Source organism: Nicotiana tabacum, chromosome 15, assembly GCF_000715075.1.
Source record: "Nicotiana tabacum cultivar K326 chromosome 15, ASM71507v2, whole genome shotgun sequence".
Lineage (NCBI taxonomy): Eukaryota > Viridiplantae > Streptophyta > Magnoliopsida > Solanales > Solanaceae > Nicotiana > Nicotiana tabacum.
The window spans coordinates 30,187,330-30,202,379 of NC_134094.1; the positions used below are offsets into that span (position 1 = coordinate 30,187,330).

The 15,050-nt window shown below is 40.1% G+C and overlaps 1 pseudogene; it reads left to right on the top strand.

Annotated features, from left to right (window-relative positions):
• Positions 1-8,462: 8,462 nt before the first annotated feature.
• On the top strand, positions 8,463-10,612 carry LOC107794803 (6,7-dimethyl-8-ribityllumazine synthase, chloroplastic-like; annotated as a pseudogene).
• The last annotated feature ends 4,438 nt before the right edge of the window (positions 10,613-15,050 follow it).

The window sequence follows — 15,050 nt, forward strand, 5'->3', positions numbered from 1 at the left end:
AAATATTGAGAAAACGGATAAATTCATAAGAAAGGGACCCGAAGGTCAGCTAATAGAGGGCCTCAAAATAACATCTCATAACCTCACATCACAGTACAAAAATAGAACACCAATGTTACAAACAATTACAACACATCATACCCTGTTGCAACGCGTAACCCGATACCAATATTATTGCAATATCTGTTGCGGCGTTCAACCCGATTCCAATATCATATCAATATCTGTTGCGGCATGCAACCTGATTCTAATATCATTTCATTTTTATTATGTTGCGGTGTGCAACCCATTTCCAATATCATTTCAATATCGTTAATAACTCAACACAACCAATTCCGAAATCCCAATACAAAAGGTACTAAAGCATACAAAACACGAAGAACCTACGAGTACAAACAGAGGGCAACCAGCATCTCATATTCACAAACCTCAACAAATCATTAACGCAAGAATAAATAAGGGACTCACACAGTCGGATATAACATAATAAAATGCAACAAGTAAGGTAAAGGCAATTAAGGCATGAAATAATGAAGATATTCAATTAATACATGTGGGATCATATAGCAGGTAAGTAAATATTGATCGAGGAATGAATAAACAAAAAACAAGTAACAACTAGATGATAGATAATAAGTAAGGCACAAATAGCAAGGACATGTAGAAATCAAAGCACATAACGAGATATGACATGGAATAAATGATGACATAAAGATAAATAGCTCATCCTGCATGATTTACCCATTACAATGCATATACACTCGTCACCTTGCATATACACCATTCTCACACATAATTCACTTAGCAAATAGACCAAATAAGTCATAATTCCTTCAAGTCAAAGTTAAATATGACACTTACTTCTTTCAGAAACTAAATCATTTTCCTTTAGAACATGCCTCCAGACTAACTGAATCTAGCCAAATATCATTCAAACAATCCAAAATAAGCTTTAGAAACTACCCACGAATGAAAAAGGTTCAATTTTGATCATTTTTTAAAAAGTCAACAAAAGTCAACCCCACGCCCCCTTGGTCGAAATCTGAGATTCAGATCAAATCCCAATTACCTATTCACCCCCGACACCAGTTATGTGATTTGTTTCGAAATCTGACCTCAATTTGAGGTCTAAATTTCAACTTTACAAAATTCCTAAATTCTACACAAAATCCCTCATTTCTACCTTGAAATTCATGGAGTTGATGTTAACATTCATGAAAAAGTAATTGAAATTGATTGAAAACTAGTTAAAGTTGCTTACCAATGAATTTGAAAGAGAAAATGTTCTTCAAAAATCGCCTCTAGAGAGCTTAGGGTTAAAAAATGATGTAAAATGTGCTAAGTCGTGATTTTCCCAACTTTTACCCAGCTGCATATATCACAATTTGCGAACTCTTGTTCATAATTTTGATCATCGCAAATGTGAAATACTTATCGCAAATGCGATCAGTGCCCCAGACCACATAAGTGGAAAATGCGACAAAAAACTCGCATTTGCGAGGCCCCCTTCCATCGCAAATGCGGTCAAAAATTCGCATTTGCTAATCTGCCTATCCTAGTACCCAGTCGCAAAAGCGACTACTGAATACCAAAAGCGGTAATAGACTGTCCGCGATTGCAAATATTTCTTCGCAAATGTGTAGATTGCCCTGCCCAGCCCTTTATCGCAAATGCAAGCTCGAATTCGCAAAAACGCACTTTGCATTTGCGAACAACTTCTCCCAAATGCGAGACCTGCAATTCAACACCAGGAACAAAACTTCACCAACTATTGTGAATCAGTCTGCAATACATCCGAAACTCAGCCGAGTCCCTCGGGCTCTAAATCGTACATGCACACAAGTATAATAATATCTTACAAACTTGTTTGCTACCTCAAATCATCAAAATTACATCAAATAACAAGAATCGTTCATCAAAACTCTAGATTTCCACTTAAAAACTTATTTTTTCACAATCTTTCACATAATGCGCTGAAACATGCTCGGGTCACCTGGAACCCCAACCAAGCATATGTACAAGATCATTCGAACCTACCAGAATTGTCAAAATACCGATGCGGGGTCGTTTACTAAGAATGTTGACCGTGGTCAACCCAAAGCTTATTTTAAGTTAAAATCAATTTTGCTTAGAAATTTCACATGAAAACTTTTCGGAAATCAATACGGACCACGCACGCAAGTTGTAAATCATCAAATTGAGCTATGAGAGTCTAGGAATGTATAAATAAAGGTTAGAACTCAAAACGACCTATCGGGTCGTCACAATGAAATTGTTAGATTTATCATTATTTTGACAAATTAATTATTGGGGTTTGTTCTTTATAATACTTTAGGCTTATACTTTAAATTTGAGCCCATTTGAAGTAAATTTAGGTGTGTTTGATTGTTGAAATTCGATTAATAAATTTCTATTTCTGAAAAATTTGAGCTTCAAATAAAAACGTCTTCGGTGCATACAGAAAATTGATTACACTTTAGACACATACATCTTAAGTGCATTTTAAGTGTAATTTTAATTATACTTAAGACTAAACATCTTAGGACAACCCTGTTTATTGCATACACTTAGGACGTTTTCGTCTTAAGTGCAAAAATTGTATTTAGGATGGACTTAACACGTTTGCATCTTAAGTGCAACTAATTTTTTGTATGCATGTATGACGTTTTCATTTAAAGTCCACATCTTCAGATAAAATTATAGCTTTAGACACAAATTGTGCTATTTCAGTAGTGTATGCCTGCAATTATGTTTGTTGTGGGTAAAATTATAAAATAAAAAAATTAAAACCTATGGTACAACTTAAACAACGGCCCCAAAATCATGTATATGTTCACTTCCCACAACAAGCGAAACCTCATGTGGCTATTGGGCCAGCCTGGAATAAGATCTGTCCAGTTAAGTTGGAAAGATTCCAACCAACAGTTGATAAAAAAAAAAATTAATCTAAATAGTTCATCTAATTTTTTAAATTAAAAATAGCTGGCGGATGCAAAAAATATATATCAAGAATGGTAACCTTTTATTTCATACTGTATTGAATTACAATGAATACAATATGCTGTTTATATATATAACATATACAAAGGATCTATACTTGGAAGGTAATAACTACTGTACATGAGTTTAGGTTATGATCTTGGAATCTATAGTTGGAGACAAATAAGAAGGAATCCATATAATCTCTCCCTAAAATCGCTGCACAAATCTTGTGTTACAGCTCAGCTCATGAGCAACATCCCCTCAACTTGGTGCATAGATGTCTTCAATACCCAACTTGTCTAATGAGCTGTAGAAAACCTTGCTTGAAGACATCTATGCACCAAGTCTAGATAAAAATGTATATAATAAAAAATCTAGATAACATTTGAGGTTATTTAGATAAAAATCATTGCAAATAAAAATTAACGGTGTTTAACATTTCTTAGTAAAATGTATATTTTACGTATAGTAAATAAATTCTATGTATATTTATTATTTGCTATCTAGATAATTCTGTCATCTTTCTTTCTTTCGGTAAACAAGAAAATAAAGGGAACAAATATTTTGTGAGATCTTAGATTTCTGTTAAAAATTAAAATGTGTTTGGTGTTATGACTAAAAGTGCACCACTTTGTTAAAGTAAATGGACTATTAGTGCTCCATGAGGAAGAATATGTATGACTTTGAATCTAAAGTCAAAGATAATGTATGTTTTTGGGCTTTTTTCAGTATTATGACTAAAAGTGCACCACTTTGTTAAAGTAAATGTACTATTAGTGCTCCATGTGAAAGAATATGTATGACTTTGATTCTAAAGACAAAGATGATGTATTGTTTTGGTCTTTTCCCGGAGAAAAATGCCTTGACTTGATCGAGCTACCTCGATTCCCAAAAGATATTTTAGTCCTCCAAGATTCTTGTCTCAAATTCTGTTGCCAAATGCTTCTGCAAATTTGAGATCTCCTCCTTGTTATTCCCTGTAATTATCATGTCATCAACATAAATAATTAGAGCAGTTACCATCCCTTTCCGATGCTTCAAGAATAGAGTATGATCTGAATTGCTCTGTTTGAATCCATGCTTCCTCATAGCCAAGCTAAATCGTTCAAACCACGCCCTTGGTGATTGTTTCAGTCCATATAGTACCTTCTGCAATTTGCATACAACTCCACCTTGTGAGGTAGTAAAGCCCGGTGGAATAGTCATGTACACTTCTTCAGCAAGGTTCCCATGAAGAAATGCATTCTTTACATCAAACTGATGTAGTGGCCAATCCAAGTTTGCAGCAAGAGACAACAATACTCTGATCGTATTCAACTTTGCTACGGTGAAAATGTCTCATGATAGTCTATACCATATGACGGCGTAAATCCCTTGGCTATAAGTCTTGCCTTATAGCGATCGATTGACACATCTGCCTTGTATTTAATGGAGAATACCCATTTACACTGTACTATTTTCTTTCCTTCAGGCAGCGGCATAAGCTTCCATGTATCATTCTTCTGTAGAGCTGCCATTTCTTCAGATATTGCTTGGATCCATTTTGGATCATTCTGTGCCTCTTGTATTGTACTTGGAATATACTCTGAAGATAACTTATGCACAAAAGCTTTGAGGGGTTGTGATAGTCTTTGAGTACAGACATGGTTAGCAATCGGATACTTCGCCTTGTTTTTTTCATGAACTGGTGAGTACCGATTTGGTTGCTTACCACGATTATGTCTGAAAGGTAATTTGTAACCAACAGAAGCATCAATAGTATCAATAGCGTTATTGAGAGAGGAGTCAAGAGATTGTACCTCAGGAGTATTCTCAGGAGAGTGGTCGTTTGGTACTAAATTGTGAGAAATGGTTTGTCCTTGTTGGATGGGATTCTCCTGCATACTCCTTGTCTGATCATCTTCCGATCTTGTCATTTCCATTGGTGGTTGCTTAACCAGGTTACCTTGAATTTCTTCAGGGATTGGTTGAGTCTCAACTAGAACAGGTTGTAGCAATTGAACTTCATCTGATTTAGTTGCACCATCAGTGTCATTTGTTTCCACGTTTGTATCTTCAAAGCATGGCCAGTTTTCCCAACCATTCACATTCTGCTCTTCACCAAGAAGCTTCTGCTTAAGAGAAGAATGTGAAACTGATTTTCCAAAGAAAGTTTCAGATTCAAGAAATGTAACATCCATTGTAACATAGAGACGCTTGGTAGTAGGATCATAGCATCTATAGCCTTTCTTGTGAGTCGCATATCCTAGGAACACACAGCGGACAGCACATGGATCAAGCTTGGTCCGCTGATTTTTATGAAGATGAACATAAGCAACACAACCGAATATGCGAGGTGGAAGCATTAAGACAGATGGTAATGGTACATGATGAGCAAGAGTTTGTAATGGAGTTTTAAATTTCAATGCTCGAGATGGCACTCGATTCAACAAATAAACAGCAGCAACAACTGCATCTGTACAATAACGTCAAGGTACATGTGTTGTTGTTAAGAGCGCTCGAGCTGTTTCAAGGATATGTCTATTTTTTCGCTCCGCAACACCATTTTGTTGTGGCGTTTGAGAGCAAGTAGTTTCATGATACATGCCATGTTCTTTAAAATATTCCTGTAGCTCATTATTATCATATTCCCCACCATTATCAGACCGAAGAATTTGAAGTTTAGCAGTGAATTGAGTCTTGACCATGCTATGGAAAGAGCGAAAAATTGCAAACACTTCATTCTTATTTTTCATCAAATAAAGCGTGTACAATCATCTATGAAGGTTACAAACCATCTATAACCTGAGGAAATCGATATAGGAGCTGGTCCCCAAACATCCGAGTGAATCAACATAAAGGGTATCTCACAATTGTTTGAACTTATAGGATAAGAAACACGATGACTTTTGGCCATGATACAAGGTTCACACCTAAAATCAGATTCACATATGTTGGAAAACAAACTTGGAAACAAATGCCTTAAGAAAATGATGGATGTCCCAGTCGACGATGCCACAACCAAATCTGTCGTTCTTTTTCACCGATCCCTTGTCCAATATTTGCCCGGCCAAGGATGAAATCATCCATGTAGTAAAGCCCATCTCTTTTAGTACCACGACCAATAATCTCCTTGGTGAGAATATCCTGAAACAAGCAAAACTTAGGGTAAATTAGTGCACAACAGTTCATTTCCTCAGTAGCTTGGCCAACAGATAACAATTTAGCTGAAAGAGATGGAACTAAAAGAGTATTTGGTAGTGAGAAAGAGGGTGAGAGTGCGACTTTTCCAGCCCCTATAACTGGATATGTCACTCCATTAGCATTAGCAATGCACGTTCTTTTTGGTTGACTGGATTCAACAAAGTCTCTTGAATCAAACGTCATGTGATCAGTCGCCCCTGAATCAATAATCCAATCAAGGTTACCTGAATCATTAAGAGCCATAGATATGTTCGCTGCAGCAGGAGAAGAGTCTGTTTGTGAAATAAGTTGAGAATACATGTCTGTCGTAGCATTAGGAGAGTCTCCGGTGTTCACTAATGCAGCTCGACCAGCTTGTTTTCTTTTTGCCTTGAGTTCATACCACCATTCTGGATATCCCTTCCACTTGAAACAGGTATCTTTAGTGTGCTTCATATTTCCACAGTGTGTGCAGCCCCCTTCATCTGATTGTAACTTTGACTTCGCTGATGTAGTATGCTTCCCATTTGAGAGCAGATGAAGTGAGAGTTGTTGATTTTGCTTCAGTCCTCCCTTTGAGATCATAGCAGAAGCAGCAGGAACAACATCTCCCTTTGTTAACATCACCGTTTGTCTTAGATCTTCACGGCGAGCATGGGCATAGGCCTGTTCCACTGTAGGAAATGGCTGAAGTTGAAGTACATCCCCTCGGATCTTGTCAAGTCGATCATCTAATCCATCCAGAAACGTATAGACTCTATCTTCCTGTAAAATAGAGTTATACTTTTGTACATCGATTTCACATTTCATTGGATTTGGGCGACGAAAATCAATTTCACTCCATAGACCTTGCAGGTTGTTGTAATAGGTTTCAATAGATCCTCCACTTTGTTTGAGCCTTGTCACCTTCCTCTTAAGATCATAAACCTGTGAAGTGTCGCTACCATCAAAATATGTTGTAGCAATAGCATCCCACACAGCTTTTGCTGTTGGAAATCTGATGTAGTTACCAATTAGACTTGGATCCATAGAGTTGATCAGCCATCCCTTCACCACTGCATTTTCTGTTCTCCACTTCCTGAAACTAGGATTTGTTTCAAGAGGTTGTGGGAGATCTCCATTTATGTATCCCAACTTGTCTTTTCTTGAGATGTACATCTCTACAACTTGGGACCAAATTCCATAATTGGTGTCATTTAACTTGACGCCAATTGGTGCTGCTATAGGTTCATGACTGGTTATGGTTAGTGTTTGGTTTAACATCTGTGATATTCTAGATGTTAAGTCGACAAGGATTAAGTTCTCACTTTGGGAGTCTTCTGTTGAGGGAGTAGATTCTTCCATCGCTTCAATCTATGGTCTCTTTCTATTCTTTGTTCCTGTTATTCCACAGAAAGACGCCTCAGATCTTAGAGCATACGCCTACGCTCTGATACCATGTCAAGAATGGTAACCTTTTATTTCATACTGTATTGAATTACAATGAATACAAGATGCTGTTTATATATATAACATATACAAAGGATCTATCCTTGGAAGGTAATAACTACTGTACATGAGTTTAGGCTATGATCTTGGAATCTATAATTGGAGACAGATAAGAAGGAATCCCTGTAATCTCTCCCTAAAATCGCAGCACAAATCTTCTGTTACAGCTCATGCCAACATAATGCATATGCAATATATGTATAATTGTGTATAATCTATATATACCGGATAAAAGAAGTAAATAGCGAATCTGACCGACTAAATAATAATCTCTTGTTCAAATGGTCTAAAAGCCTAATAAAAAGTGACGTCTAACGGAAGAAGAGGTAGGAAAAACAAAACCAAGAACACAAAAAGAAAGGGGCGATAACCATAAAATAATATAATTATGACGTCAAAGTACGGATCAAATTCAACTCATCACACGAATGTACAATTTCATTATTCATTACATTTGCAATTATTCCAATATTTATTTACTTAATAGCATTTTAATAGAAAAATTAGAACAACTTGGCTGATGAGGTTTAACATCCTTAATTAATTTTTTCTTATCAATTTTATTTTTATCCTTAGTGGCGGATGTAACATTTCTTAAAAAGAATTCAACATTTAGGGTTTAGGTAAATATGTATCATAACTTCTAGAGCAAAAGGAAGAGGCACAACATAGAAAACAATTGCAAGAAGTGAAAGATAACGAAATAAAGTTTGAAAGAAAATTATAGAAAAGTGAGAGATGTACGGTTATCTACAGAGAAGTGCGATGACAAGTATTAGCTAGGCTCTTAAGGAGGTGTTGGCATGTTGCAATCCGAGAATGAAAGGGATATGAGGATAAGGCTAGATTATGTGCAATTGAAGAAGAAGAAGAACTTGAATGACCACAACTTAAAGAAAGAGAAACTCAAATATGAAAAGTAAGAGAGAATGTCAACTCTATACTGGTTTGTCGACAAGTACCTATATTTCGTAGGCTATGCATATATTTGCAAAAACTAATAAATTCAAGTGTTTTGTAATTTAAATAATTAGGTAAAATTGTACGTTGGTTATATTTATATTTGTCCATTTAGAAAATCTAGCTTAACTTTAGAAGGAAAATTCGACCACACTATGGGTGTGTTTGGTATGACAGAAAATATCTTTCTTGGCAAATAAGTATTTCTTACTTATTTTATGGTGTTTGGTTAACTACAAAAAAATTAATTTTTTAAAAATATATAATCCAGGCAAATACTATATAAGACAAAATGGGTGAGGGCGAGGGGAGGAGAGGGCAGTGGGGTTCCGATTCTAGGGCCAAAGTCGGTGGTCGGGATATCGAGGTTTAGAGTCAGGGTTCATGGTTGGGGTCAGAGTTTAGAGTCAGGGGTCGGGGTTAGAATTGGGATTTAGGTTCGAGATCGAGGGCAAGGGAAGAGTCCAAGGCGGGGCGAGGTTCGAGATCAGGTCCGAGATTGGGGTTGGGGTTTGCAGTCGGGTCTAAGTTAGGGTCGAGATCAGAGTTGCTCTCGGGGTTCAAGTTCGAGGTTAGGGTCGAAGGTTAGGATATGGGTCGAAGGTTGGGGTTGGGTTGAGGTTTGGGGTTGGGTCAGGGTAAGACCCTAACTTAGACCCGACTGCAAACCCCAACCCCAATCTCGGACCTGATACCCCGATCCCTATCCTAAACCCAAGTCGAACCCTCACCACCAGCCCAACTCGTGATATCAAACCTGAACTTCGATACAATCACCAACATCCATCCCTGGTCCCGAACCCAAACCCATATCCCAACCTAGACATCGCTTGTTATGGATACTATTTTATTTTTTATAATATAGTTTCTCTTAGATTAATTATTTCATCTCGTAGAGTGCCTGGTCCAAAATTATTAATGGATTCTTCTTGCAGATGCAATTTGATATTGCGACTCGACTCCGCAAGTGGTGAGATTCCACTTGCTCATAAGTTAAGCTATTTGAAGATCATTTTCTTCATTGATATATTTGTTTAAGAGTATAAAATGGTTTTGCACCGATATGTCAAGTACCTTGTCGAGTTGATTATGTTGGTATTAAGGCACTCAACATGGTTGAAAAGAAAATAAAGCTCAAAAATTAAATATGAATCTAACATAGGACACGCAGAAATTGTCGAAAAGGCATGGGACATGCCGAGAAATTTTGACATGAATATTGGTACTCCAAGCCCAACGTACTTATTATATAAAGAAGAAAATCAAAGTCTAATACTCGCCAACACTTACAAGAAAAGTAAATTTATATTTATCCCAAATCCTAAGAGAGTTCAAAAAAAATTTAATAGCGGCTTTCAGTGCAATCTTTTTCCTCGTATAAGAACTGTGAATCCCACACAACTGCATTCTACTTGTCATTCTTTGTCTTTACCTTTCTACAGACAAAGCATAATCTCTTCACCTGCACTATCATTCACCCAATCTCAAGGTTTCGATCTAGTATGCAATTGAGAGACATTGCGACAGGAAGAATTTGTTTCAAACATATGTTGTTCGTCATCTGTAAGGTTTTATTACCTTTGTCCAAGGCTGTCTCTTTGCTTTTGTTGTTGCATATCTCAATGATCTTATCACCAATAAATATTTGGAGGGAGATTTGCAGACTTTCAAGAGTTAACTCAAAAAATGCTGATGTTGTGTGGGTTCCTGACTATTTTGAAATTAGCATGGTTGCACATCAGCTTGGGAAGTCATAGAAATATAAAGAAATACTCTGTATTGGGGCTGTGATAAGAGGTGATATGTCTCACTATGATGTTGTCATTGATGCTGCCACATCCGGAGTACTTTCAGCAGATCTAAATTATGGTACTCCTGGCATATTTGGTGTCTTGATATGTGATACCTTGGAGCAAGCTTTCAATCGCGTCAGTGAATAATCTGGAAATAAAGGTATGCTGAAGCAATATTGACATCTATTGAGATAATATCATTGTTTGAGCACCACCTAAAGCCTTAAGAGGTGGAGGAGCCCTTCTTACGAGCACACTGTTTATTGCAAGAATATTGTTGTGATTCTTACCTTTTAAAAGAATCTTGTTCACATCACCATCTGATGTAGCTGCTCAAACTAGTAAGATAAGACACGTACAGCTGGATCAGATGACCAGACACTCGCTCCCCCAGCTAGAGTTGCGAGAGGCCGGGATCGGGATAGAGGCCGAGGACGTCCACGTAGTGCAGCCAGAGCACCCGCACGAACTGCTAAAGATGAGCCACCAGTAGCTCTAGTTGGAGGGCAGGTACCTGAGATGCCTGTTACTGCACCAGCCCTCCAGGAGACTCTCGCCCAGTTTCTGAGCATGTTCGCACATTGTCTCAGGCAGGGTTGATACCACTTGCTACTGCCATATCTCAGGCCGAGGGAGGAGTACAAACTCCCAACGCCCATACCCCAGAGCAGCAGGTTCAGGTTGATCAGGTCCCAGAGGTCATACCAGTGCAACCGGTAGCCCCAGTTCAGCCCGAGGTTAGGGCAACAGTTTCTGAGGGGGAGCAGCTGAGGCTCGAGAGGTACAAGAAGTACCACCCTCCTACTTTCAGTGGCTTGGAGTCAAAGGATGCCTAGTGTTTTCTTGAGGAGTGCCACCGTATCCTCCGTACTATGGGTATTGCGGAGTCTAGTAGGGTTGCTGTCACTACATTCCAGCTTAAGGGAACGACCTATCAGTGGTGGGGAGCATATGAGTTGGGTAGTCCGGCCGAGGCAGCTTCACTTACTTGGACTCAGTTCTCAGATATATTCTTGAGGGAGTATGTTCCCCAAAGTCTCAGAGATGCATGGCGCGCATAGTTTGAGCAGTTGCGCTAGGGTTCTATGACCCTGTCCTAGTATGCGGTCCGGTTCAGTGATTTCGCTAGGCATACACCAGCCTTGGTTGCTACTGTTAGAGAGTGAGTCTGTCAATTTATCGAGGAGCTCAACCCCAGTATCAGATTTAGCATGGCCCGAGAGTTGGAGATGGACATCGCATACCAACAGGTAGTGGGGATCGCTAGGAGATTAGAGGGTATGTTGACTCTGGAGAGAGAGGAGAGGGAGGCCAAGAGGTCTCGAGATTCTGGCACATATAGTGGTACTCGTGCCCCAGTTGAAGCTCGTCATGGTAGGGGCTATGTGAGTCGCTCTGTTCATTCAGCACTTCTAGCCTCCTGTGGTATTCCGGCCACTCCTAGGCCTCAAGCTCCCTATTATACACCGCCATTGTTTAGTGCACCTCCTGCACGGGGTGCTTTCAGTGGTCAGTCTAGCCGATCAGGCCTTAGCTAGCCACAACAACCACATCCTCCGAGAGCATGTTTTGAGTGTGGTGACACTCATCATATGGTGAGGGATTGCCCAGACTCAGGAGGGGTGCACCTCCACCGACTACTCAGGCTCCACGTATTCCACCGAGCCCTCAGGCTTCTCAATTAATGGTCGCCGCACCACTTGCTACCCCACCTGCACATCCAGCTAGAGGTGGAGGTCGGGCAGGCAGAGGTCGCCCTAGATGGGGAGGCTAGGCCAGATATTATGCTCTTCCTTCTAGGACGGAGGTAGTTGCATCCGACTCAGTCATCACAGGTATTGTTCCAACCTGTCATAGAGATGCATCAGTCTTATTTGATGCAGACTCCAATTATTCCTAAGTGTCATCTTATTTTTCTCTGTATTTGTGTGTATCCTGTGATTCTTTAAGTTCTCCTGTCTATGTGTCCACACCTGTGGGAGATTCTATTGTTGTTGACTGTGTGTATCGGTCGTGTTTAGTTGTTCTTGGTGGTTTTGAGACTAGAGCCGATATATTGTTGCTCAGTATGGTAGATTTTGATATTATTTTGGGCATGGACTGGTTGTCACCCTATCATGCTATTCTCGATTGTCATGCCAAGACCGTGATGCTGGTTATGCCAGGATTACCACGGATAGAGTGGAGAAGTGCTTTAGATTATGTTCCTAGCAGAATTATCTCATTTCTAAAGGCTCAGTGTATGGTTGAGAAGGGGTGTAATGTATATTTAGATTTCGTGAGGGATGTCAGTGTTAATACTCTTACCATGGAGTCAGTTCCGGTAGTGAGGGATTATCCAGATGTATTTCTGGCAGATCTTCCGTGCATGTCGCCCGACAGGGATATTAACTTTAGTATTGATTTGTTACCGGGCACTCAGCCCATTTCTATTCCACCCTATCGTATGGCCCCATCAGAGTTGAAAGAGTTAAAGGATCAATTACAAGAGTTGCTTGATAAGGGCTTCATTGTCCTAGTGTGTCGCCTTGGGGTGCTCTAGTCTTGTTTGTAAATAAGAAGAATGGTTTCATGCGAATGTGTATTGATTATCGCCAGTTGAACAAGGTTACAATGAAGAACATGTATCCATTGCCACGTATTGATGACCTATTTGATCAGCTATAGGGTGCCAGAGTGTTCTCTAAGATTGACTTGTGTTCAGGCTATCATCAGTTGAAGATTCGGGAGCCACATTTCACGAAGACTGCCTTCAGGACTCAGTATGGACATTACGAGTTCCTTGTGATGTCTTTTGGGATGACCAACGCCCCAGCAGCATTCATGCACTTGATGAACAGAGTATTTCAACCCTATCTTGACTCATTCTTCATTGTGTTTATTGACGACATTCTGGTGTACTCCCAAAGCCGGGAGGATCATGAGCATCACCTGAGGATTATGCTTCAGACCTTGAGAGAAAAGAAGTTATATGCAAAATTTTCAAAGTGCGAATTTTGGCTAGATTCGGTGGCATTTTTGGGTCATGTAGTATGGAGTGAGGGGATCAAGATAGATCCAAAGAAGATTGAAGCAGTGTCGAGTTGGCCCAGACTGTCTTCAGCTACGGAGATCCAGAGTTTTCTGGGTTTGGCAGGGTATTACCGTCGATTTGTATAGGGTTTCTCGTCTATTGCAGCACCTATGACCAGATTGACCCAGAAGGGTGCTCCGTTCAGGTGGACCGAGGAGTTTGAGGAGAGCTTTCAAAATCTCAAGACAGATTTAACCACATCCCAGTACTCGGTGCGGTGTTGATGTAGGATGGCAGGGTGATTGCCTACGCGTCTAGACAGCTGAAGGTGCATGAGAAGATATATTTGTCCACAACCTCGAGTTAGCAGCTAGTGTTCATGCCTTGAAGATTTGGGGACACTATTTGTATGGTGTCCCTTGTGAGGTCTACACCGACCACCGGAGTCTATAACATCTGTTCGAATAGAAGGATCTTAACTTGCGGCAGCGGAGGTGGTTAGAGTTGCTTAAGGACTATGATATCACCATTCTATATCATCCCGGGAAGGCCAACGTGGTGGCCTATGCCTTGAGTTGCAAGGCGGAGAGTTTGGACATCTTAGCATAGCTACCGGTAGCATAGAGGCCATTAGCCTTGGATGTTCAGGCCTTGTCCATCCAGTTTGTTAGATTGTAAGTTTCTGAGACGAGCTGAGTTTTGGCTTGTGCGGTTTCTCAGTCTTCTCTTTATGATCGTATCAGAGAGCGTCAGTATGAGGACCCCCATCTGCTTGTCCTCAAGGACACAGTTCAGCATGGCGATGCCAAGGAGGTCACTATCAGAGATGATGGTGTATCGTGGATGCAGGGCAGGCTATATGTGCCCAATGTAGATGGTTTGCATGAGTTGATTCTCTAGGAGGCTCACAGTTCGCGGTACTCCATTCATCCAGGTGTCGCGAAGATGTATCGGGACTTGAGGCAGCATTACTGGAGGAGGAGAATGAAGAAGGACATAGTGGAATATGTAGCTCGGTGCCTAAACTATCAGCAAGTGAAGTATGAGCATCAACAACCAGGTAGATTGCATTGGAGGTTAGTGATCCTAGAGGGAAAATGGGAGTGGATCACTATGGATTTGGTTGTTGGGCTCCCACTGACTCAGAGGAAGTTCGATGTAGTTTGGGTGATTGTGGATAGATTGACCAAGTCAGCTCATTTCATTCTAGTGGTGACTACTTACTCTTCAGAGCAGTTGGCTCAGGTTTATATTTGCAAGATTGTCAGGCTTCATGGCGTGCCGGTATCTATCATCTCTGACCGGGGTTTGTAGTTTACATCGCGGTTCTGGAGGGATGTGCAACATGAGTTGGGCACGCGCGTGGAGTTGAGTACAGTATTTCACCCTCAGATAGACAGACAGTCCAAACGCACTATTCAGATATTGGAGGATATGCTTCGTGCGTGTGTGATGGAGTTTGGGGGTTCTTGGGATTAGTTCTCGCTGCTTGTGGAGTTTTCCTACAACAACAGTTATCATTCGAGCATTCAGATGGCCCCGTATGAGGCTTTGTATGGTAGACGATGTCGGTCTCCGGTGGGTTGGTTTGAGCCGGGCTAGGCTAGGCTATTGGGTACAGACTTGGTTCAGGATGATTTGGAAAAGGATAA